Source organism: Ambystoma mexicanum, chromosome 6p (assembly GCF_040938575.1).
Source record: "Ambystoma mexicanum isolate Mex_15411 chromosome 6p, UKY_AmexF1_1, whole genome shotgun sequence".
Classification (NCBI taxonomy): Eukaryota; Metazoa; Chordata; class Amphibia; order Caudata; family Ambystomatidae; genus Ambystoma; species Ambystoma mexicanum.
The window spans coordinates 653925543-653943439 of NC_090935.1; the positions used below are offsets into that span (position 1 = coordinate 653925543).

The 17897-nt window shown below is 49.4% G+C and overlaps 1 protein-coding gene across 4 annotated transcripts in view; it reads right to left on the reverse strand.

The window, feature by feature from the left end:
• Positions 1–17897, reverse strand: part of BDP1 (BDP1 general transcription factor IIIB subunit) — a 2223165-nt gene that overhangs the window by 108506 nt on the left and 2096762 nt on the right. The window lies entirely within an intron of this gene.

Genomic DNA, 17897 nt, shown 5'->3' on the forward strand with positions numbered 1-17897 from the left:
AGATTAAAGACAAACTTTCCATTTACGCTAGAAGAAAAGAAATCAGTTTCCTACTTAGGCCAAGCTGCGCCTGCTCCGCTCACCATGCACACAGTTATTTAATATTGACTTTGCAGGGAGAGGTGTGGGTGGGTTGCAGGTGAAGAGGCCCAGGGACCTCAGACACCAAAATAAACAAGAACGCTTATTTTGGTGTCTTATACCAGCGAGCTACTGCGGAGCCACAGGCGAGCAACCAGTAGCTTGTGATCTACCTATTGGAGACCTTGTCTCTAGGCGCACCACTGCTGCCCCAACATGTCTTTCACACGTCTCTTGATCAATTGATGCTGACCCGTCAACAAAGAGGATCTCTCCCTCTTCTTCTAGGGGACTGTCTTTGGCTTTGGGGATATCATCATCTTCGCCTTCATAAGATACACAGTCATGCTGTTGCAAATCATCAGCTGTGCATGGTTGTATGAGGAACATGGCTGGGTTTACTGTCTTGCACCTTACAACATGGATGTGGGGGCTTGACAATATAATTTCATAAGCTGATGCTCTTTGTGTGATGAGTGTGGACTTTGAGCGATCCAAAATTGCAAAAAGTGAGTGCTCCACATGCGTTACTGAGCACCCCATGACAATTGTGGAGCTCTTTTCAATTGCAAAGGCCGCAGCTGCAAGAGCTTGTTCGCAGGTGCACTGTCCCTGCATGACAAAGTCGGGTGTGCCACTGTAATAGGCTAGCGGCTCAAGGCCCATTGTGCTCTTCTGCGTGAGTACTGCTGTCATGAGTGTACCATTTGAGTGCGAGAAAATATAAAACTCCTGTGTGTAATTTGGGATGGCAAGGACAGGTGCTGTCGAGATTACTTCTTTAAAAGCCATTTAAACTTGTTGTCTCTGGGGTCCACTCTATTTTGTTGCTCTCTTTTTGTGCTTCCTTGAGGCCCTGTAGGAGTGGCCTTGTGTACGCTGCATACTCTAGAATCCATGCACTGCAATAATTGCACAACCCTACGAACTTTTACATGTCTTTTACTGTGAGTGGTTTGAGAGTGGCATGCACTGTTGCTGTCCTGTCGGGGATGATTTGTTTTCCGTCCTTGGAGATTAGTTGTCCCAGGTAAAGTACCTCCGGTTGGCAGTACTGGAGTTATGTCTTGTGTCCGCTTTGTACCCTTTCCTTGATAGCAACTGCAGTAGTGCTATAGAGTCCCTTCGACAGTTCTGTTCACTGTCGCTGCAGAGTAGTAATCATTTACGTAATGAATTATCATGCTGGGTACTTGCATGTTTCCCAAGCCTTTGTGTAGTATCCTGTTGAAAATACTAGGGCAAACAAGTGTGTTCGTAGAGCTTTCCGCCCAGTATAAAGGCTGTGAGGTACTGGGAGTCTAGGTGAAGGGGTGCTGAGAAGAAGGCGTTTTTCAATTCTACTACAGTGAAATTGGTCGCTGTTCGGCAGAATCCTGTGCAGTGCCCTTAGGGACCACTACACACAATTAAGACTACAGGTGGCAATACAAGTTTTACCTTTGGTACAAGCCTGTACTACTATGTCAAAGTGGTAGCAGTGGTGGAGCAGCCAGGCTGATCTCAAGAGTATATGAGCGGTAGCAGAGATTACACAAAGGGACCACAATTACTGTGACTCAAGCAAACACTGACTCAAGGTTTCAGGTAAAAAAATATAAGTACATTTATTTTTAAACCATTCGTTATAAACACAACACTTCTATTAAACTCAAATAAAAACCACACGTTAAATATACTAGAACTAACCAATTCACATTGTACAGTAAGTCTCAAGGTAAGTAACCTGTGTTGAATGAACCAGTGTTATGAACAAAACACGTTACCGTGAATACGATTGCGATCACTTTTTGACAGTTCGGTCTACTAAATAAACGCGTATCCGTGACATGAAATTCTACCGGGGCATAAACACACTTAGCTCCTGAGATACTCAGAGGGAGTTGGAGGCAAAAATCACAGGCAATATTTTGGTTAGGCAGGCAGAATCAAGAAACACTCAGACAGGAGTTCAAAAGTCAAAGGGCCGGAGCCAGGGTCGAAAGACACCGGGGCCTGTTGCCGAAGATCACAGTCTGACAGTTCACGATTCAACGTAGCCAAAAGTACTTTGATATTGTCAATGTTCGGAAGCAAAAGTTATAAGGAGGGAAGACAAGGGCAAGCCTTGGAAATGAGGAAACAGGATTCACCCAGTTTCCTCAAGTAGAACACAGTACCTTGTTCCAATGGTGCAGCTGGTGCCCTGGCAGTTGTTCCTGTTGGTTTCCTGCAGACCCACGATTCCTGGAGCTTTGTTGTGAAGGAGGACGTCTGAAAGGGGTCTGCACCACACAGGGATGAAGCCGGCAACAGCGACGAGGAATAAAAGGTGCGCTCCTTAAAAACAGCAGAGGCTCTTCAGGTGGCTATCCGGACCACTACAGTAACATGCAGCGTTTTCGACCAAGGAAGAGGATCCTCTGGCTGTGGAAGATGAGCTGGTTATCCCCACCAAGCTCAAAGGAAGAAGACTCCGGACTGGATCTTCTCCGAGTCGTCGAAGGGAAGATAGCTCAGGACTGCAGCAGGGCTTCACCGGGACGGGGTAGTTGCAGCAGCCGTCGTTCTCTCTGCTTCTCTTCGGTTCCTTGTAGTTCTAGTGGTGACTCTCTGACTTCTAGCCCAAAAGACCTGCCTTTTATGCGGAAAAGGCATACCCCCATTCACACAGCCAGGCTGTCAATCACCCAGCAGGGGGTTGTGCAGCCCGGATAACTACCCTGGCCAATCATGACAAAGTGCGACTTGGGTTTCCTAGGATACCCTGTGCAGGGGGTGACTACACCCCTCCCTCACATTCAGCCTCCTAGACACCCCGGCGCCTTGAGGAGGGCTTCTGAGCAGAAGTGAACAATGAAGGCGAACCTAGTTTGCGGCGTAAAGTAAAACACAAGAAGGACTTAAACAAAAAGAAATGGCGAATAAACCCAACCAGAGCCAAAAGAAAGACTATTTGGTCAAGCGGGTTTATGTTCGAGGCTAATATAATAGCTAAGAACAGTACCACATTTATCTAATATAATCGCGGTAAAAAAGTTAGGGTAGATACCACTGCCACCAGCCAAGTCTAAATGTTAAAAGAGCGAAACAATGCTCTAGGAGGTACAGATAAAACGGGATACAAATGAACCCTTTCCAGTACTCCATGGATAAGTTAATGGTAACTTTACCCTTTTCTGGGGGCAGAAATGGAGTCGAGGGAAGTCTCAAAGACAACCCTGTGTCACGGCACTGAAGGTGCTGTGTGACACAAAAAGAAGAAGGCTACTGAAGTGGTGTACTCCAGAGTCCACAATCACAAAAACAGGTGGAAACACATAGCAAAACACAGGTAAGCGGGGGGAAAAGCTCTCTCTTACCAAGTGGAAAAAAATAAACTCCAGAAGTCCAGCAAAGCTGCTGGGGGACTCACTAGGTGAGGGAAATTAGCCATAGATGAGAATTCTCCCTAACAGTCGCCTCTTTGGGGATGCTGCACAAAATGGATGCCGGGTTGGGGACAAGTGGAAACTCCTCCTGTACTACGTCACTAAGGAGGTGGGAGATCCTGGATCCTCCTCCAACTGCCCCTGTTGCCTTTTTGATGGGGCATATGGCCGTATTGCATGGTGTAGTGGAGGGTACTATGATCCTTGGTGTAGTAGGGCCTGTAGTGTTTCTCTAATCCCCTCCTCCACTTCCCATGACAACCAGCGCTGTTTAACCAGCAGGAGTACTGCCCCTGGTTTAAGTGTAATTTTTACAGGAGTCACTTCTTTCAGCATCACTACATCGTGTGTGTTTGTGGTCCATAAATGTGTGGGGACATACTGCAAGTCTGCCTGGCTGAATGGGGGTGGTGTGACAACAGCCATGAGGAGGCTCTGAATTTTCCTGTATTGCACCAGGATCTCACAGGGTATGCAAATTTCGAGGATGATCTCCCCATAATTGTCATCCTCAAAAATGTCTTAACCGTCAATTCTCTCAGGGGAAAGCAGGTTCAATGCAGAGCAATGTACGCCATTGGCACCTGTGGAGGTCAGTACCCAGCACTACAATCCTTTTTGCAGACACCAGTAGCCCTTTTAAGTCTAATGATAGTATTGTGCCAGCAACCAGCTCGGGGTATACTACAGGTCAAAAAATGAAGTCAGTGGGAACTCTTCCACACTTTCTCGTAATCTGGGGGCAGCTCGTGCAAGTACTTTAATGCCGTAAATAAACAGGCCAGGGCTGACAGGGATACCTCTCACTGCCACATCACTCGCCACAGCATGCATCACTAGCATTGCTTTTAGGGAGCACATGCCAGGTGTGGCGCAGAAAATGCAGATCCCAACCGAACAAGTTGACAGGAGAACTCTCAGAGTATAGGAGGGAGGGGCCCATACCACTGTCCCTCCTATTTTGACGTCCAGATCCTTTGTGTAAGGAACTGTTAAAACAGCCCCAGAGAATCCCTGCATGTCAAAAGTGTCTTCCCTGATAGCGTGAAGTCACCTGCGCTGATTCACAACTTCTCCGCTCCCGAGTCCACCATAAAGATGAATTGTTTGTTCCCTATTTCTGCCCCCACCAACGGTTCCTCTTCTGGATTTGGGGTCAATGACAGGACTGGACAAAGAAGTGCTCTCTGTGGGCTGTCCTAGTGAGGGTATGTGTCTGTCCCAGAGATAGAGAAAGGCCCCCCCCCCACAACTGTAGCACCTGGAAATGGGGCAGCGGGCCAATAGGTGCATTACCGAAAGTGTGTCTGTTCTCTGCTGGCTGTTAGTTAAGGTGGGCTGGTATGGCTGCACTGCTTGCGGCAGGTGTGGTGGGTGATGGGGGCTGCATGTCCAGCAATGCCCTGGTCCGCCACCACTTGGGCCTGGACCTCCAAATCCCCCTCTTCTAGGCCCTCGGAACCCACCTTGTCCTTGTTGCTGTCCTCCTTGCCACTGGGGTCGTGGAAATTGCTTGTTTCCTCCCCAGTGTCCTTGTCCTCCTTCAGCCCACACGGCCGCTATTCATGCCTGGGTCACATTAGAGGCGCACCCTTCCTCTCCGTCTGCTCGGATGGTGGCCCAGTCGATACTGCGGCCACTTTCATTTCACTTTCAGTTTATTTTGAACGAGTTTCACCTTCTCAGCCTGTCACCTTTGTATACTTTCCTTTTATCACTCTTTGATTCGTCTACAGTGGTGAACTATAATGCTTTGAATTTTGGGCCACCCCTTTGCTTCTACCCCAGCTATCTTGTTAAGCGTTTTTTGTACTTCGTTGGGGAGGCTTCTTTTTACTATAAAATAGCATAGTGATGTTGATTGATCCCAGGCGCTGCCCGTTTCTGCTCTCCACATCTCTTGAACCCTAAGAATGTACTGTGCAGCATCTTCCTCGTCTCCCATTGTGCACTGCATTATTGACTGTAAATCTGGGAACGTTCGCCGCAGCGCATCCCATCCCATACCCGTGCTCTAATCTTGAACGATGCTCCATCGTGGGCATTATTACTCAATGTTACTCGCGGGTACCCTGCTTTAATCCACACCATCTCTGCTTGATCCCCCAACTGCAGCTACCAACAAACTCTCGATGTCCCCTATTGCTAAAGGTATCCCTGCTGTATTCTTTTCAAATGCTCAAAGAGATCCATTTCCCAGCCCCTGCCGTGAGTTGGGGGAGCACCTTAAGGAGGTTATTTTTGTCCAAGGTACTGTAACGCTCACCTGATTCTCGCAGAGGCGCCGGTCTTGACTGGGCGACTACCGTATCTTCAAAGGTGATGTGTAGCACCCGGTTGGCTCTTTGGGCTGGACCTCTGTGCACTGTATGCCTGACGTGTAGAGTAAGATGTCTGCAGATAGAAAATATGGGGTTAATGAACTGGGGTTATTGGGGTGTCCCTATCTCTTTCCTCTTCTCCTCTCCTGTAGACCCCCAAAGGTTAACGCTCTCACCTTAGGTAAGTGAATGCCGAGCTCTCCATCTGCCTCGGGGCAGGGGGCTGTAGCCAGTTTCTGCACTGGATAGGTAGCGCAGGCCTCTTGACTTCAGAGGACTGCTGTCCGTCGTTTACTGCACGAACGGTAAGTTTCGAGTCATTCAAATGTCTTTTTAAAGTCTTTAGTAATGATGTCTCTTGTTTTGCAGGGTTCCGGCGATGGCGGATGACGGGCTGAAGTGAGTTGAAGATGGAGCCCGTGTGATGAATAGAAGCGCCTGGAAGCACGTGAGTAAGCGCTTGTTGCCTGCTTCTCGATGCGCTCTAACTGTCTTTTTATTTTGCAGGTACGAGTCCGGAGCGGCTGCAGGGTGCCGGAATACCCACTGGATTAGATGTGGAAAGGAGTAATGGCACGTGAGTATTAAAGTTCCCCAATGTCTTTTAACGCACCTTGTTTTGTCTTTCAGATGCGGATGCAGCGCCGAAGGCCTCCGGAGCGTGCGAAGAGTTGGTAGGCTTTTGTCTTTCAGATGCCGGAATGCAGTATGAAGACCTCCGGAGCGCACGAAGTGTAGGTAAACCTTTGCCTTTCAGATGCCGGAATGCTAACCTGTTCTTTCTTGTCTTTATAGGTGTTGCTGAAGACTGGATTCAGGATGGTAAGCCTTTTTCCTTAGGCCCAGGACTGGATGCAGAAGACACGATGAGCGTCCTGCTGCAGAGGGTGCAGAATAACGCAAAGCAAGATTCATCCACCGGGTGTGGTTTAAATAGCCTCCTGTAGTGCTTAGATGTCTCCTTCCACAGCCACGCCTAAGTAAGAAAAGAGTTCCTGGTAAGAAAAGAGTTCCTGCCTTCCAGAAGAGTTCCAGTGTTCTAATTCTAGGGAGTGGCTCCAGCCCCACCCAACAGGAAAAGTAGTTCCAAACAGAAGAGGATCAGAGGCTCAACTGGCAGGCAAGTAAGCAGCATGGTCTGCTGCAGGTAAGTCCACCCAAGCATTATGAGCCCGGCGCTTCCAGCGCTGGGACTGGGCATATTTATGAGCCTGGTGCCACTGGCGCCAGGACTGGGTCCAAAAGGTCCCAATTGGGACTGGTTGGCACTCGGAACCTGGGTTATGGATTTGCTTCCAAGGGAGTTGGGAAAACCCTGACCTTTTGGAAGCAGAGATCATGACAGGTACATAGTGGTATTTGTATTTGCAGTTTTTCCCTTCCCGTCCTTCGTTGCACTTTCCTTTTTCCATGCCAACGCTATTCTGCCAAACCTCTCTTAATCTTCAGTCCTATAGACTAGTCTCGGTGTGGCCTGGGGTGCCTGTTCAGCCCATCCCTCTCCTCCTTCCGTGTGGTCAAAATCACTCCAATATTCCTTGTCCCTTCTTCGGGACCCTACATACTCGTAACCCAAGCTATCTGTTTCTCCGTCCCGCTCTACGTGGACGCTTCTTATAGGTGCACTGGCTATTCTGAATAGGAAGTCACCTGACTTGCACTCGTCCCTGGGTGGCTGTGGTGGTGTCCCTGCGGGCAACATAGTCTCTCCCACCCTAGTTGCTTCACATGCTGCCCGTAACCTGGCCAATTCAGTGCGTGTTGACGCCAGTGCTACCTCTAGGTCTCTCCCGCTCACCCTGGTGTGGGCAGTAACCTCCAGCGGTGAGCCGTATGGTGGGGCCGTCCCTGGGGTGGCCACCATAGTGCCCGCTGACACATAGGTCAGGTTGGTATACCCTTCTTCTGGGCTAGCGGATATATCCCATTTTTAGCCTCCCCATTCTTCTCACCCTCCCCTGCTTTTTTCTCTCTGTGTTACTGTCATGCTTTACCCCTCCTCCCTTCGGGTCCTCTGTTTCTTCAAAAATCTTCCAGAGGTTTAATACTTCCCATCTATTTTTCAACGGTCTCCTCTTATACTTTGCTGTCAGGAAGGGGTACATGGGTTCCAGTGCACATTTGTCAAAAGATCCTTGCTCTGGCAAGGAATGGAGCATTCCCCCCACCCCCTCTAGTCCCAGTCACCCATTGATCGTGGTACTTCTTAATTTTCTCACAGTACAAGGGCAAGGCCTTACATATATGGTCTAAGGGTGTGTCTGTCCCCATGGTCGTAGCGTATGTCTTCTATTGGGCATACGCCTATGCTACTGCGCCACAGTCAAAACAGAAATTTGTCTAGAACATTTAAAGCATATACAGTTCAGTCTTGTCTTTAGTACATGTCAATACCGTCAATGAGTTCACAGAAAAATCATCAATTCACCCCCCTCCCCCCACAATAGAGCTTCACCTGCTCACTGCACACTCGCCTGATGCGGCCACACATGTACACCATACACGCCCCTCCAGGGCCTCCTTACACATTAAAATACACCAATAAAACAAACTAAAATAACAAGCTAAAACAACAACCACTACTTCTCCTGAGCCCTCCAATTATTCATAGCTCCTATATTTCTCCTTATATTTTTCCCGCATTGGGCGGGGCTCCCTTATTCCGTTTCCTCTTTCCCAATATCTTTAAAAAGTCAAATAAAAATGACCTAAAAAAAAACAAAAATCAACACAATCTACAAACTGAGCACACTTTCAATTTCAGTCATTGCGTGTTCACACTATTCACACTGCACTACACCCAGCCCTACATTGGTATCCGCTGCAGGCTATACTCGCGGGTCTGTCCGAAGAACAACGTTCACGGGGTTCCACAACTGGCCTGCACCTCTCCTTGGGACCACACCCGGCTCCAAAGAGCGAGCGGGATTCTGCAAAGACGGCTCCCAAAAGGCCACTCAGCATACGTGTTTTGGAACTGGTCACTGTAGGTGGGCATGGACCTTCCGGAGATGCTGCCTGGATACCGCAGGTATGGGGGTGATTGGATCACGTTGGCAGGGTCACCAAATGAAGGCAAGTCCCTGTTAACGCATACTCCAGAGTGAATACAACCCTCTAAGGAAATAAGCCAGGAGATAGCTAGCAAGGATAAAAAGGTTTAATTGTACAGACTACAAAATATCAGCAAAGGATTCTGCTGCTCGAGAACGCTGTGGTTAATCATAAAACAAGCAGGAGCTTAGAAGGCTGAGTGGTGTCATCACATATAGTACAATCTAGCGCCACTGACTGGCGAGTCCATATAGATAGCCCTGCTCCATAGAGGATACCAGGCTACAATTGGTATCAACGAAGCCCAGAATGTGTGGGTCAGTGTGACTGTATTTCATCCTCCCTTCCCCCTGGAACTGGTTAGTTCCTTCACCGTCGGTCAGGCTCCACGTGGGTCAGCTGGGCTCATCCTGTTGTGTAGTGAGTGTCAGGTCACTCATAAAATAGTGTTACATCTGAATGAGCACACCAAGCCTACTACTAGATCACTGTGGCATGCACCTGGGCTGCTCGGGATTGGTGCCAGGGGGAAGGGCGGAGGAAATACAGTCACACTGACACCATACATGCTGGGCTTCGTTGATACCCCTCCTCTCGCACCCAAGGTCTCCACCCTGGTTTTGATCTATAATTTTTCCCTCCCTGTACCTCGTGTTACAAAGGATGTATTTTTATGTTGGCGGTGAAGCAGTCGCGCATGCCTAGATCTTTTACGGTCACTTGATTTGTCCTAGGACAGGGGGGATCACTCACTCATGGAATGTAGGGGTTTGGGCGTCAGGTCATTGGTGTGGGTCTGGCTGTGGGCTGGCTGGTTGGGGGTTAGAAGTCGGCTGGCAGCTTAGTGGAGATGAATGGGCACTGCGCGGTGACTGGTGTTGTCTCATGCTCTTGCAGGGCGCATTCCTCTGAAAGTTATTAAATGTTTGCAACAGTGAAGGGATATGGGGGAAGTGGACTTCCGTGGGAACTGGCGGTTCCTTTTGCCTTAATGATGTTGGGCCTAGTGAACTCTTTCCAGGGAGCTCGGCTGGTGCAGCACGGTGAAGCAAGCCTGTGCTTTTGTCATAACTAGAAAATGGCATTTCTTTCTATGCGTCTCCTAATACCATGCACCTGTTTGCGCTGTATTACCCATGCACCGAGTTTCATAGTGCGGTTCCCTCCCTCCTTTATACGCTACACTACTTCATAGGGGATTCAACCTCACCTGAAAGCACCTAGCGGGTGTGGGATAGACTCATTTCCATCCCAACACCCTCAGTGCCAAGCACACCACCCTGAGTTCGAGCAGATTGCTATGCAGGCGGGCTTCTGACCTGGACCACGCGCCATGAATCGAGTAGCCTTCCAGAGTAGCCCCCCGGCCCAAGAGGGAGGAATCTGTCATCACCACCGGAGTGGGCTCCAGCAGGGTGAAGGGGGCTGCCACTGCCACAGTGCAGTCCAACAGCTACCACAGAAGATCTGCGAGGAGGGACAGGAGGATAGGGATTCTGTATGACCGCAACCCTGTTTCCTGGTCCCAGTTTGCCACCAGGGGGAGCTGAAGCAGTCTCATCTTGAGACGGGTGTGTCGAACTGTGAGCATGCAAGACGCCATCAGGCCCAGAAGGTGCTCAAGTTGGCCAGAAAGGGCCCTATCGCCTTGTGGCGGGACAGGAGCCTTGCGGTCGTGGGGAACACCTGCTGCACGGCTGGGTCCCAGCGCACCCCAAGGAACACCAGGCCCTGAGAGGGAGTCAACTGCGACTTCCCCCCATTGAGGGAGAACCCCAGCAGGTGAAGAATGTCCAGCAGTCATTGGCAGGAGTGCACAGCCCCCTCGGGTGTACTGGCCCTCACCGTCCAGCCGTCCAAATAGGGGTATAAGTGATGGCCCTCCAGGGGGAGGCCAGCCACCACATTCCTTCTTTGTGAACACCTGAGGGGCAGAACTGAGGCTGAAAGGCAGCACCTTGTTCTGGAAGTGGTGCAACATAATCACGAACCGCAGAAATTTTCGATGCGGCTGGTAGATGGCAACATGAAAGTACACATCCTTGAGTTCTAGGGAACACATTCAGTGCCCTGCACACAGAGACTCGGCTATGTGTGCTGTGGTGATCACCTTGAAGCGTTCGAGCAGTAAAGATAGTTTGAGGAATGACAGGTCCAATACTACCCTCAGGCCAGCCAGGTTGTTCTTGGGTACCGCAAAAATCCTGAAGTAGAAGCCGGAGCCCCTCTCTGACTGAGGAACCGGCTGTAGCGCCTGCATGTCCAAAAGAGAGAGGATCTCCTGCAACTGCGCCAGGGATCCGATCAGAAGCAGGGGAGGGGAAGAAGGTAGCGGAAAATGAAGAGGAAGATTGAAGCACGTAGAAAATCGAAAGAATCCAAGCACTCTTGAAACAACCCTTCCAGCTGTCCGTGAAGTGAGCCAGTCGGCCCCCTACAAACGAGCTATGTTCCCTGACCGTTACATCATTGCTCTTTGGCATCTGAGGCAGGTGCGTAGGAGAGGGAGCGGAAAATGCCCTGCAATGTCCTCTGCTGCTTCCTTCTGTGGTTGCTGGGGGAGCAGTCTGGTTGCCGTGCATCGCAGTCCCTAAAACCCCTTGAAGCCGCTGAAGGAGCAGTGTTTGAAGTCAGGCCTGCCCTGTGTCTGAGCGAAGGACTTTTGCCCTGGTTTGGTCAGGATGGCCAAGGACTTAGCGGTCTGCGTGGAAGGCTTTTATTTGTTAGCTCATTATCTGTGGATGAATGAAAAAGACCTGTTCCCCTCAAAAGGAAGATGCAGGATCTTCTCCTGCACATCCGTGGAAAATTTTGTGGCATGCATCCACGCCATCCGCCTCATCTCGACCCCCAGGCGCAGCCCTCTGCCGGCTGTGTCGATGTGGGAAACTGAGGACGCCATGAGGTTCTGCGCAACAGCACGAGCCTCTGCCAGACCGGCTTTGAAGGAGGCCCGTCTCTCCAGCGGGAGGTCAGGCAGGAACTTCCCAATCTCCAGCCACAGATTCTGGTTCGCTACAGATAGGAGGGCATCCGTTTCGGCCTGACGTAAGTGCAAACCACCGTTAAGATAACAACGCTTGCCAAAAGACTCAAGAGCCTGGTCTTCTTTGGAAAGACAACTGGAGGTGGCACCTGCTGTGGACAATGAGGACGATGGCTTGGAATACAAGGAAGCCGCTGCCACCACTGAAGAGTGTGGTTGGGGTGGGAGGCCAGGAGGACTGGCTCCCCATTCGAAAGCCTAAAACGGCTGTCCAATTTCTTGTTCATCAGGGTGTTGGCCCGGGGCTTATCCCAGAACTTCCTAGCCACCAATAGACATCCTTCTGTTATGTTATGTTAGATGCATTTCTAGAGTGCACAAACACCCGAAGGCACCCTGGCGTACGGATGAGTACAGAGCTACCAAAAAACAAATTAAAACCTAGATGTTTTGAGCATACGCCGAAAGGTAAGGTGATCAACTGTCATCCGTAGTGGCAGGGGAGTAGCATTCCAAGCCCTGGCGGCAGCCACAGAAAAGGCTTGGACGCCAGTACGAGTCAGTCTAAACCGGGGGACCTTGACCAGGAAAGCAGAGTGGGAGCAGAGACATTGTGTTGGTACGTAATGGGAGAATTTATCTTGAATGTATTCTGGCCCGAGGCCATTGAAAGCCTGATGTACAATACACAGGGATTTGAACAATATCCTCTTGTCCACCGGAAGCCAGTGAAGCTGCCTCAACAGAGGGGTAATGTGGGCTTCAGTAGGAGGCCAAAGAGTAGCTCTGACAGCGGCGTTCTGCAGTTGCTGTAACCGATCAATCACATAACGGGGCTGGGCACGTTACAGTGAGTTGCAGTAATCTAAACCACTCAAAACGAGGGCTGCTCTCACCAGAGCACAGCATTTTTCCGGCACAAATGGGAGAACCTTTCGGAGTTTGAGCAACTTAAAATTACCGCTCTTACATACTGTTGCAACCTGGGCATCCATCGCAAGAGAGGAGGAAATAACCCTCAAATTCTTTACGGAAGACACAGGGACCGGGAGAGGGGCAAGGGCGGTCGGCCAGCACTCATTGGTCCAATAAAGGAGAGGCAAGATGGTGCCGACCACCAATACCTCCGTCTTGCTACCATTTAATTTGTGGAGGGGAATGCCTGAATGGCTCGTGGCGCGCCTCTCTTTCAACTTGACAGTGCTTCTTGCTTTAGCCACCTGTCTCATACTCTCCTTACACTGCACAGTGGCTTGCTTGCCCGCAATCCACTTAGTACACTTTTTCCTGGCTCTTGCCAATTGGTTTTTCTCATGACATACAGTTCTTTGCCTTTTCTTGGCTGTTGCCAATGCTTGCTTTCTTATATGCTACAGTTCCTTAGAATTCTCTGAGATTGTGCCAATGCTCGTTTCCTTTATATTTCATATTGTAGGTTCCCAATCTTTCTTTTACTCCGTTCAATAGTCACAAGTGCTCCCAACTTGCTTTCACACTGTTTGGTATTCAAAATTGCTCATCATTGCTTTCAGTTAGTTCAGAATTCAAAAGTATTTCACTTTCTCTTCGTTCGGCCTTCACAGTAATGCTCAGTCCAGTTTAAATCAATGCTCATTATCTGCTTTACATATTCGTCTGCCAGCCTGATTTTCCCCCTTCTAGGGGCACTCACCGGTCAGAGCTTATGGCTTTGCGGTGAGGTCCTCAACTGCCACAGGCTTTCTCCTTCCCGTGCAGTACCTGGCTCCTTCTCCTGGCGGCTCTCTGTGGCTCTGGTCGCCCAGCGATGCCCCTCCTGCAGCTTCTGGATTTCACAACTGCTTTGCTCGGTCACACCGGCTTCCCTCCGGCGGTCTGCCACCAGCGTCCTTCACTTCTGCTTCCCACTACATAAACTCTGCATCCTTTCTCGGGCCTCGACTGCTCCGCTTGCCACACTGCTGATCCGAAAAGGTCTGCCTGCACCCAGCAGTTCGTATCACTGTTTCCAAAGACGACTCTGTGTTTACAATGATTTCGGCTTTTAAAGGTCCTGCTACCATGATTAGTCTGGAAAAGACTAATCTGTTCACTATGGAAATGGTAGTTCGGTCTTGCTCTTGTTCTCCTCTTTTTCGTCTCCGTACTAATTTGAGGTTGATATGTGTGTGCATTAATACAATGAGGATGTGCTTCTCTAGTTGGTCTCTTCCTCGTCCCAGTACTGAACTGGTGTTTCTTGGGGACAGTGTTACAGGCCTAACAGGGAAGGGGCTGACGACAGCCTATGAAAGCTTGTGGAAAAGAGATTTTCTCATGAAAAGGAAATGTTGATACCAGGTCTCACCTAGGCATGTTCTATCCCCACTTCCCAGGTTCCCTCAACCTGGGTGATCCTCATTCGCCTATTCACCCCCAGGGTCAGGATCCAAGAACCATGGCCTTTTCCTAGCTACCCAAGAGGAGGATACATGGGGACGCCCTTGGGTTCCTTACACCTGGCTGAGGCATACCTAGCTGCAGGAAGGGAGATCGCGTGCCAAGTGCGAGACAGTCTTTCAGAAAAACAGCATAAGACAAGACTCAGTTGCATGGTGAGTATAAATAGGCAGACAAATAAGAAGGACCCCTTTGCAGGGTAATTGGCAGGGTGTAAGACTGGGCACAAAAGGCAAAACTTCCTTAATCTTTAAGGCACCAAAAGATTAATAGAGTAGCCGGAAGTTCAAAGTCTTGGGTGGGCGGTTTTGTCCTTTCAATCAGATATGATATGATATATTTTATTTGTATCGCGCTCGTACACAAGTGTTTCAGAGAGCGACTAGGCAAGGGAGGGGAACACAAAAACAACAACGATCTTACTAGGCCCAGTGACATTGAGAACGCGCAAGTGCATGGGAAAGGTAAAAGGGAAAAGTGCTTGGAGGGGAAGAGTGAAAGTGCAGAGAAGATAAATAATAAATAAAAATCAATAGAAAATGGAGGCAATAAACAGAGGTAGTGCAGCCAGCAAGTGGCATGTGCTGTGTTTATGGCAGCAGACTGGGTGAGTCAGGCAAGTGCAGAAAAAGAGAAAAGGGGGGCTGTATGGGTACATATACAGTCCACCAGTGCAAGGGGTGGCCAGGAGGCAGTGCAGGAGGGCGGCAGGGTGAGCAGGTACCTGGGCCCAGGGGAAAGAGGGTGGCCAGGTGCACAGTGCCAGGAGAGGGCCGGTCAGCGGGGAAGAGGGGGAGCGAAGGCAGAAGCAAAGAGGAAGGTCTTGAGGTGCATCCGGAACCGGAGATAGTTCTCCTCAAGTTTTAGAGTGGCAGGGAGGCTGTTCCAGAGGGAGATCTACCCCCCAGCTCGTTTCTTTGATAAACGATTGACCCGGAGGGAGTTAGAGGTAGAGGAGCGAAGAGCTCGAGAGGGGAGGTATTTGCAGAGGGATAGCTGTAGGTATTTTGGACCCAGGCCCCAGAAAGCCTTGTGGACAATGCAGAGGGTTTTGAATTTAATCCTTGCATCCACTGGGAGCCAATGGAGATATTTCAGGGCTGGAGAGATACGATCCCAGGGCTTGAGGCCAAGGACAAGTCTCGCAGTCCTATTCTGGATAAGTTGCAGAGGGCGGAGAGTAGAGACAGGTAGATTTCGAAAGAGGCTGTTACAATAGTCCAACCTAGTGAGTACCAGAGCTTGGGAGACAGTGAGCTTCTGAGGGAAGGAGAGGAAAGGCAGAGTACCTCGGAGGAGGTGCAGTAGGAGGTTTTACTTTTTAGAGACCTCAGAGATATGGGCGGAGAAGGAAAGTGTGGAGTCAAAGATGACCCCAACGTTCTTAGCCTCGCAGGTAGGGGTACGAGGAGGGCCAAGGGAGGCCGGCCAAAGAGTGAGGGAAAAGGATGGAGATGGTGTGCCGATGAGTAGGATCTCAGTCTTGCTGGCATTCAAACAAAGATCATTGGCGGCACACCAATCTTGAATGGCAGTTAGGCAGTCAGAGATGAGCGATGGAGGAGATGGCCGAGGGTAGCCGGAAAATGAGTTGAGTGTCATCAGCATAGCACTGGAAATTTGAGCACAAAATGGCAATGCAGTGGGCAAGAGTTGCCAGGTATTGGTTATAAAGCCAGAGTGAGAGGTTAGACTCCTGGGGAACCCCACAGGTAGAGAGGAAGATAGATGATAGGAAGGACCCCAGTTGGACCTGGGAGGGTCGATCAGAGAGGAAGGAGGTCAGCCAGGTCAGAGCCTGATCAGTGACACCCAGGTTATCACGGAGACGGTTGAGCAGGATGGTGTGGTTGACCCGTGTCGAAGGCAGAAGAGAGATCAAGGATGAGGACAGAGGGAATGTTAAGAGTCCTGGTTGGAGAGCAGATCTTCACGGATGTTCAAGAGAGCAGTTTCTGTGCTTCTGGCCACTCTGAAGCCAGACTGATGGTCATGGAGACAGCCACCAGAATTTGAATGAAGGTTAAGCTGAGAGATGGCCGGGTTTTCCAGGAGTTTGCCCAGAAAGGGGGTAATGGAAATTGGGCAATAGTTAGCCGGACAGGAAGGATCAGCTGTGGGTTTCTTGAGAAGAGGATGCACAAGGGAGTGCCTTCAGAGGGGAGGGGAAGGATCCTGCGGCAAAGGAGTGGTTGTAGAAATCAGCAAGGGCCGGAGCGAGGGTGTCAATGTGGTCCTTGTTGGTTTTATAGGAACATGGATTAACCTTTTTGGACGAGGCTTTCATAGATTGGACTTGTCTAGCTACCTCGTCCGGGGAGAAAATAGGAAAGGGGGGTCATAATTAGATAAGCTATCCAATATTAAGTGAGAGTGAGAGAATATCAGTGCACTGGAATCTTAATGATGTTATTTTGTTTTAGAAACCTTGAGGTTAAAAAGAAAAATGCTTAAACTTGAAATGTCATGATAAAATAAAATGTGTGTACATGTGCCTTTTGATGAATGCTTCGTTGTGTTTTATATACATACTCAATAAGTCACATAATAGAATTGACCGTCTTTGCTGATGAGATAAAGTAACTAACTGTGAAAGGGTGCTTTTGTCTTTATTGTATCCAATGAGTGATTAGCAAAAGGATACAGTGTGAAGCCTGATGATGCATAGCTAAGGTCCTGATGTATAATACGTGTGGCAGAAAGGAAGAGTCAGGCTATATCTTCCTATAGTTCCTGAACAAACCGGGAAGGGGAGAGAGGTGGACATAAAAGTAGGTGCACCATGGGAAAGCTTTTCAATCCCTTCAAGAAACCTCCTAATAAAGAGTGACAGGACTCTCAGCCATACGAGTGTGGGAAAAGGCATGGCTATGACCAAGAAAGGTACATCCCTTCAGTCAGCCAGACACATACAGTGAGGAAGCACCGTCAACAGCACCCAAAGGACAAGGACAAGTCCCTACTTAGAATGTATTTGTTACTTATGCAAACTCCATGGCTGTTATGCATGACTTGGACATATCTGTTCATGCACTTCAGGACTGTGTAAATATATCATTGTTTAATGACCAAGTGACCCTCTAATGAGTGGCATTAAAATAGAATTGCTAGCTGGGTATATAACACACGCAGCCCACTGCCAAAAATGCAATGCTGTATTCGCATCAACTGGATCCACATTCCCTGATCATTCAGACAAACCAAACTAACCCTGATTTACGCCCCGACAGCCCTCCAAATTGTGGAGTTGCTCCCTTTTTTAGTTCGAGATACAAGATCTTGCATGCCCTGCCACCAGTCGTAAGGACATGTGTAGGCTTGAACAGCACTGGTGCGGGAAGAAAAGAACCAGAAGACAGGCCTTCTCTGTCTATGCCCCCAGACTCTGAAACCTCCTACCCACCAACACAAGACTTGCCCCTTCTCTTCCTTATGTCAGGTAGAAGTGGAAGACCCTCCTCTTTGATGAATGACTCCTCTCTAACACCTAAGTCCACACACCCACCACTCCCCACCTAGACTGAGCGATCTACTCCCCACTGTTTCTTCCCTACTTGCTTGTAGGTCCCTTGCTGCCATATTGCCTGTCCCCCCCCCAACCCAGTCATTAGCTCCCCTCTCCGTGCA